Source organism: Stenella coeruleoalba (assembly GCF_951394435.1).
Source record: "Stenella coeruleoalba genome assembly, chromosome: 16".
Classification (NCBI taxonomy): Eukaryota; Metazoa; Chordata; class Mammalia; order Artiodactyla; family Delphinidae; genus Stenella; species Stenella coeruleoalba.
The window spans coordinates 17,271,707-17,280,303 of NC_137162.1; the positions used below are offsets into that span (position 1 = coordinate 17,271,707).

General features: G+C 44.4%; 1 long non-coding RNA gene across 1 annotated transcript; it reads right to left on the reverse strand.

Annotated features, from left to right (window-relative positions):
* Window positions 1-272: 272 nt before the first annotated feature.
* LOC307174856 lies at window positions 273-5,924 on the reverse strand. The gene is made up of 3 exons (XR_013824187.1): window positions 5,772-5,924; window positions 4,949-5,032; window positions 273-418 (listed from the first exon to the last, which is right to left on the reverse strand). It is a non-coding gene; the product is annotated as an uncharacterized lncRNA (long non-coding RNA).
* Between the last annotated feature and the right edge of the window lie 2,673 nt (window positions 5,925-8,597).

Here is an 8,597-nt window from a genome sequence, read left to right on the forward strand (position 1 = left end):
TAATTCTATAGAAGGGAGAGAAGGACAGAGGGAAGAATTGGGAACGATAATCTCATTGACCAACACTCCCATTGTTAATGCTCAGTGATTCTAAGTGGGAGGGCCCATCATTCCACCACACTGCACAGGAGTTGGTGGAAATAACAAGAAACAAGCTGCTGTACATAAGTGGATATATGCTGGGTTCCAATTATATAAATATTTAAATTATAAGGACTCAGCAACACACACACACACAGAGCAACTTACATGGTGTAGTTGATCTTGTTTCCCTGGGTGAGCCTATGTTCCCTTGGTCAGAGGCTGCTCATAGGGTGAGCATCTCACCACAGGGCGGGTGGGAACCAGGATTTTGTGCAACACAGCCCTTACGTGCAAGCTCAACTTGGCAGCCTCAAGATATGGCAGCCTGTTTCCTCTGGAAGAAAGGAGGGAAAATAGATTGCACTGGATTTACTGAAATACGGCACTATTGCACTCTTTCAGGGTGATTTCAGGGATTCTCAGGGTGATGAAGACCTCTGTGGAAGCCTTGCTGGATGGTGGGACCTGGGCAGATGTTGGCAGTTAATCACCAAAAAAGTCAGCTAAAATGGGGAATCTTTATACACTAGACACTTTTGACAAAATTAAACTTGATAAATGTACATTTTCTTTGCCATCCTTTTGCTGCAGAAGCAGGCTCTTCTGTGCTTTGCAGTCCCAGCTTCTCTTTCGTGACTAAGCCAGCCGCACATCTTTGACAATTTCCAGTTGTGGTTTTCTTAAAGTGAAGTGAGATCTGAAAGTCACTCATAGAACAATCAGAATGCAAGACTCTGAGGATTTTTATGTTTTATGTCTCCGGATCTTTTTTTTGTTTCACCTGCACTTATTATTTTTCTGATCAATTTTATGGAGGGATAATTTGCATATAATAAACTGCATCTATTATGGTATATAATTCAATGGGTTTTAACAATTGCATACGGTTCTTTTTTTTTTGATGTGGACCTTTTTTTTTTTTTTTTTTTTTTTTTTTTGCGGTACGCGGGCCTCTCACTGTTGTGGCCTCTCCCGCTGCGGAGCACAGGCTCTGGACGCACAGGCTCAGCGGTCATGGCTCACGGGCCCAGCCGCTCCGCGGCATGTGGGATCTTCCCAGACCGGGGCACGAACCCATGTCCCCTGCATCGGCAGGCGGACTCTCAACCACTTGCGCCACCAGGGAAGCCCTGCTTCTGTTTTATGTTTTGGTTTTTTGGCCTCGAGGCATGTGGGGTCCTAGCTCCCCGACCAGGGATCGAAGCCGCACCCCCTGCATTGGAAAGTGAAGTCTTAACCACTGGACCAACAGGGAAGTCCCACAGTTGCATACAGTTCTGTACAGCTGTATAAAGCAATGCATTTCCATCGCCCCCTAAGATTTCCTAATTTTATGAACTTTTTTTTTTTTAGCAATTTGCCTTTATCTTTCCAAAACATTCATTAGTTTTCATAGAAACCACAATGCTTTCTTTACTTGTATTTCATTGGTTGCCATACTTTTTAATTAAGTGAATGATTGCAATGTAATGGCATAAACAGATTTGGCTACAAACCTGGTGGACTCACAGTAAGCATTAAACTCAGCCAGGGAAGCAGGAGTGCATGGACACACCAGAGAGGAGCCTACTGACCCTGAACATTCAGAGGCCCATGGGCACACATGCCCTGGGGTGTTTGACAGAGGGCAGGAAGGGCAGCCAATGGATCAGAGTCAACTAAGGGAGGCTGACAGGAGAGTCTCTGTTTGGGAATGCCATATACTGTTGTTCAGTTTGTGCACTGCACAAGGTGTCAGAGAATGGGGCAACTGAGGGCTAAAATCCTGCTTGAGCTTCTTGTTCCAAGCCTTGTGCTCTGCTGCAGATTCTTCTGTTCAGAGGAGACACCTTTTTCTAATTTGTCTAGCCAAAGTGGGTGTCTTTTTCTAACTTGTGTCAAGGCCTGATCGAGGCTAGCAGCAGTACCACTCTACTCCTTCAGTGACTTTGACCTTAACACTAGTCTTAGAACCTGGTCAGTAAATAAGATGAGGCTTCACTGTATCATCGTGGTCATCCTCTATGAACCTAACACCACAATGCATGGGGTACCTCAACATCACTCAATGTCCCCACAATGACCTATTACGTCTCAAGGAGTGTCCATGCTCACGGAGCTGTCCCTTTGGAGTTGTGACTTTCCCCAGCCCAGGCCAGGATGCTGCTTTCTGGGGGGCTTTCTGGGACCCTGACTTCTTTCTGATGGGGTTTGCAGATCCGCAGTAAATGGCTACAGTCTGCCGGGTTAAATGCGATGGACACTAGGAGATTCTGTGGGGTTCAGCACCAGATCAAAGTTTCCTCATCGCAGCCCCATTGTCTTGATAAATCTGCTGCACCCTATTTTTTTGGTAGTTCAGCCTTATTTCTGGTTCCTGAACCTGAATGTCTTGCCAGGCTTTCTCATCTGCACTGTGGAGAGGGAAAAAAGTGAGGCCAACATCTTGCCTTAATCTCTCCTGTGAGCTAGAATTTCTTTAGTTAAGTGATAGAAACCCAATCCATGTTGCCTTAAGCAGAAAAGAGAATTCACGACGGACTCAGGTAATTGGGAGCCCAAGTGTGAACTTCAGGTGCAGCTGGATCCAGGGTGATGTCAGCAGGACCCAGTTGTCTTCCTGGCTTAATTGTACTGTCCTCTGGACTGCTTCTCAGATAGGCTCTTTCTACTTCATGGCAGAGTGACCACCAGCAGTAAGAGGCTTGTGCCTTTCCTGCTTAAAACTCCAGTGGGAAATTGTGTTGTCTTTTCCAATGGCTCCGAAAAATAAATCACAAGAAGGGCTCCGATTGGCCAGTTTGGGTCATGTGCCTGCCCCTGGGGCTATGGTAGGGTCAGCCCCACCTGACTCTCGAGGACTGAATGGGATTATTATAGCATGGGGGAAGGGTTGTCCCTAAAGGTATGCTGTGTGAGAGAAAAAATATGTCCACTGCCCTCACAATACATGTGAGTACATTACACACACGTGCGCGCACACACACACACACACACACACACACGCACTCTCCTTGATAAAGAGATTTTAAGCTCCTAAACCTACCCAAATATACACATTAGTTGCGACTGTTCATTGTATTACTGCAACCAAATGTCTCACCCTGTTCCAGAGTAGCGCTCGCAGGAAAGATCAACTCCGCCATTTGAAACATCCAACTGGTACCCTTTTTCAGAAATCAAAAGGCGCATTACCTTCCTTTCATTAATTATCTCTTTTCTTACAAGATTTCACCTTTTGTTTTCCTGAACTTTACAAGAAGAAGGTGTGTTTTTACGCTGTGTGTGTATCTCAGTGGTTAATGGAACCCTTTGATTTTCAAGTAAGAGTGAGTTCTACGTGTGCCGAGGAGGCGCCAATAGGCTGGGGACGGTACCTTTAGGTTCACGCCCTCCCTCAGCGCTGGATTGGAAGGGTTAGACTGAAACTTTAAACATTTTGAGCAATACCTAGAATATGTATAATTTATAAGCCACACACCATTGGCTGTCAAATAGGCGATAGATTTGACTCGGATCTTGTTAACTATCTTCCACATACATTACGCCTTAACAGATCTTCAGTATACTGTGTATCAGTATTGATAAGATTATGAAACACTATTGATAATTAGGAACAGAAGAAACCAGGCCTTTGATTCCAGCTGTTACAAATGCCCCTGCCTCTCTCTTGATTAGAAAGAGGCCACTCTCCATTAATAATATCAGATCAGAACATCCATGTCCTAAAGTGGGTTATTAAGAGACAGCTCAGATTTTTGCACCAGGATGCAAGGGACCATTTGAAAATGGTGAGATGTGCGTGTTTCTTGTCTACCTAGTGGGTGGGAGGAGTTTAAGGGGCAGCTGTGTCCACTTTGATCAGCCAGATTTTTCCTTGTCTTTGTCCAGACAAATCAGATGGGTTTGGTTTTGCAGGGTATTCACCAGGATGGCATTTTATCTTGATCTCTTCAGCTGGATGAGAGGGGGCCCTGCTAGGAAGACCGAAAAGGGGGCTGGTGAGATTCAAGGTGGATTTCAAGCCCATTCTACTTAGGATAGCACTTTATTTTCTATTTTCTCTCTTTGGAAGAGCCTCACCTTTTATGTTTCTGTTGGGTTCACAAACTCATTAACATCAAACAGACAGATCTGCCACTAACTAGGGGAACACAAGCAATTTCATATATAAATAGAAAGCACTGAAGCTCGGGTGCTGGGGCCAGGGCTCCTCCCTGGGGGTCCCTCATCTGGCAGAGGAGAAGTGGGAGGGGAGGAAGCAGGAGGGACACACTGAGGATGTCCTAATGGCCAGCCCCAGTGTGTATGAGCAGGGATCTGTGATTCTCAGGCTTGGGTGCATGGAAGAATCACTGGGGGGTGTTTATTAAACACTCAGAATCTCTGGGCGTCTGTGTGTTGAATAAACTCCCCCAATGATTCTGGCGCTAAGTCAGATGTTTAGTCCATCTGGTTTTACCATGTATGATTCTTTCACTTGCCAGTGATAGAAAACTTTACCCAAACTGTTTAATTCAAAAAGTGGCAGTTCCCTGGCTCAGGAAATAATCTGCCTTCTTGTAGAGCTAGAGACACAGTTCAGCCTGTATTTCCGTTTCTCAGCTCCAGTCCTCTGGTTTAGTCCCTTCTCAAGCCAACGCCACTGCACGATCAAAAGATGGCTGCCGTGTTTCCTGACCTCACACCCTCTCACTCCACCATTGGAGGAAGAGAGAGCATCTCGTCCACAGAGTTCCATGGAGGAGACGGTCTTCTCTCTATTAGGAGGCCCCAGGAACTGGCTGTCATGTGTCCGGCTCTGAGTTTTTTTACCTCTCACACCTGAACCAGTCATTATGGCTCACTGGCTTAAACCCTTGAGCTGGGGGTGAATTCAGCTTACCTTAGCCACACAGCTGAGAGTGGAGGAGAGATGCATTTCCAAGGGAACTTCAGATACGCTTTCCACAAGGAGAGGAAACGGATCCTGGGAAGCAAAGCATGGAGGTCTACCATCTGCCTCTTCCAAGCAACAGTGGCCTGTCCTGTGATCACCCTTGCGTTTTGTCTTCTGGAAGCCTGGGCTTGAATACTTGCAGTCCCAGACAGCTCACCACTTGTCCCCTCAGCCTCTTTAATCTTCAAGCAATGCTCTAGAAGAAGCCATTTGGAGTTCCATCTTAAAGATGCATGGGGCATCATTAAAAGTGGCTCCTTCATGTACCAACTTTGGGCATTCGGCCCTTGAATCTGACCGTCATAGTTATGTCCTCTGATCATCCCATATGGACACCGTCACTTATTGAGAGAAGGTGTGTATTTTACATATTTTGCGAATTTGTCCACTTGGACAAATCTCAAGGACACTCCGTGGATACTGTTATCAGGAAACAATCTTTCAACAATCAAATTGATTTACTTCAAACAATACTAAAAAACCTATCCTGTTCTCATCTCAGAGATGCGTTTATTTATTCCTAATTTTCTCCCAAAGAGAGATGTAAGGTGATTTACCAAACCAAACCAAACACCACCCAAAAAAGTGATCAAAATAAAACATAGATAAAGACATGGGAGCGAGAGAGAAAGAGGATACAGTAACAAGGAGATGTCAGAGGCAAAGCCTGCAAACTGTAAGTACCAGCAATATTACTAAAAATGGTTTTAAATTTGAACTTCTTGGTAACCAAAGCAAAGAGGTGACTATGCTATGTTACGAGATTCACCTTGTCAGGAGGAAGCATGTATCAGTTAAGGACTCGGGTAGCCCAAGACTAAATCCTCGTTCTCCTTCATCCTACTTTTGTGGTTCTGTCCCTTATCTAATAGCTCTCAGTCTCAGTTTTCACACCTGAAAAATGAGGTTAGTATTCTATGAGTCCACAGTTGTGTAAATGAATAATTAAATAAGTAAATGAAAAGGAGAAAAGGAAAAATCTTTTATGGTAGAATTCCAATTCTCAGTATAGAAGGAAATATGGAAATAGAGAATCAGTATTTGGCAAACATCACAGTAGTGATTGTTTTTAAGCAAGGATAATCAAGAGATGCTAAAATTAGTGGACCAAAGTAAGATGAGAAACAGGATATTTATATAGTCTCAAAGTATTTACCTACAGGATATTTGTTAATTACAAGGGGAAAATAGTAGCTTTAGCGTAGAGAAACCTGGCAAACACCACCTCCCCAAACGACCAAAGTTGACGTTCCCTGTAATGAGATATGTTGACATCATGTACTGCCTGTTATGATGCACTGAAAAGGGCATAGCATTGCTTTCGTGGTATTCTTACCCCAAATGCCTCATCTAATTCTAATTTTTTAAAATAAATTTATTTATTTATTTATTTATTTTAAATAAATTTATTTATTTTATTTATCTATTTTTGGCTGCGTTGGATCTTTGTTACTGCACTCTAGTTGCGGCGAGCGGGAGCTACTCTTCGTTGTGGTGCGCGGGCTTCTCATTGTGGTGGCTTCTCTTGTTGCAGAGCATGGGCTGTAGGGATGTGGGCTTCAGTAGTTGTGGCACGTGGGCTCAGTAGTTGTGGCACAAGGGCTAGTTGCTATGTGGCGTGTGGGATCTTCCCGGACCAGGGATCGGACCCGTGTCCTCTGCATTGGCAGGCTGATTCTTAATCACTATGCCACCAGGGAAGTCCCCTAGTTCTAATCTTGAGGAAAAAGCAGATCAATCCAAATGGAGGGATAGTCTACAAATAATGAACTGGCCAATACTCTTGAAAAAGTGTTAAGGCCATAAAAGGCAAAGAAAAAATGAGGCTGTGTCTCAGAAGAAAGGAAACCAGAGATATGACAATCAAATGCAACATGAGATCCTGGATTCAGTACCAGAAAAAGTCCAGTAATGGTATAACTGGCGAAATTTGAATAAGGTCTGTGGATTTGTGAAGGGTATTGTATCAGTGATAATTTCCTGATTTTGGCTCTTTTATTGTGGTTATGCAAGGTGTTAACATTGAGGGAATTGGGTGAAGGATATATGGGGATTCTTTGTACTAATTTTGCAAATTTTCTGTAAGTCTGAATTTATTTCAAAATGAAAATTAAAAAAATATATAAGTGGGGTCAGTAATAGATGGTGCTGTGTAGTTTTGTGAAGGAGATAAACACAGTGCTTAACTCCATTCTCAGCGCAGGGAGAGCTCAGTCTACATTCGCTCTTATTAATGTTATCATCTGTCGGAAGTCTGCAGGCACGAGGGTGAATTATTCATGATCGAGTCAGGAGGACCGGCAGGCATGCAAACAACCAGGGCATAATTATAAGTGCTAACAGAGGTCAACACAAAACATTTTAGACCCCTTTCTTTGGCTCAGGTGGGAAGTGCACACCATTAGGGCCAAAGAGTTTGCTCCAGGCCAGACAGCAAGAGCTGCCCTCAAATTAGACATCCCTTCAGCCCTCACCAGTAAATCCCTGAGCCAGGCTGAAACCAGCACTTTGGGACAAGTGAATTCTTTTATGCTGACAGGTCACCACGATGAGAAAAATTGAGGCCACGGGTAGGGAATGTGTTAGTGGCGGGTCACGTCTAGGACTCAGATGTCTTCACTATCACCTGATCCCTGAGTGTAGTTTCCAGGCACCGCGTGGACAGGTGGCTGAGAGCTAGGACTCATTATGCAGGTAGGATCCTCGGAATGAAGGCATGAATGAATGAGAATGATAACTATATACACCTTCTAAATCCAAACCTTTCACAAAGGTCATGGCTGGAGATTAGTGCTTGGAGAAGGAGAGATTGGGAAGGGAACCAGGGAGAAGCAAGGCTGGTGTGAGTGAGTTTTGATAGGGTGAGAAAGCTGTAAGCCCTTCCCTGATCAGTTCCTGAAGGCTAGAAAAGAAAGCTCCTGGGGTTTCAGGAGCTATTGGCAGGAAGAGGGAACTAGTTTGATGGGTTGAAATCCTCTACTCATTGGAACACGACCCCAGTTAAGGAAATAGTGATTGACTAGAGCTTGTAAATGATGGAGTGTTTGGGCAGTGTCCCACGTAATCTGCAAAGTCAGTTTCATGGAATCACAAAGGCCTAGAAATGTATGCAGAGTTGGGGGCATTTTCTCTCCTATGGAGTGGGTTCATAGTTTTTAATCTAATTTTCCAAGAGATGTGCGACTCCCACCTGAAAAGAGTTAAGACACAGTAAAGTACCTTAGGGGGAGAAGGCCAAACTTTAAGCCAACTGGTCAGCTGTGATGGAAGCTTCTTACACAGTTTACTCTAAATCCTGTTCTTTCTATAGTTAAAGCTACAGGACAGCATAGAACTCAAATAGTTAAAAAATTGGTGGTGGGGAATGTTTTGATGGATAATGGGGGCAATAGGACAGAATGTCTAAAATCTTAGAAATTTGATCTCTCTATGGTGATAGACACTAGTTTGCTGTGTCCTTCAAAGTGCACTCAAAGGTTCATGGCTGGGCTTCCCTGGTGGCGCAGTGGTTGAGAGTCCGCCTGCCGATGCAGGGGACATGGGTTCGTGTCCCGGTCCGGGAGGATCCCACATGCCGCGGAGCGGCTGGGCCCGT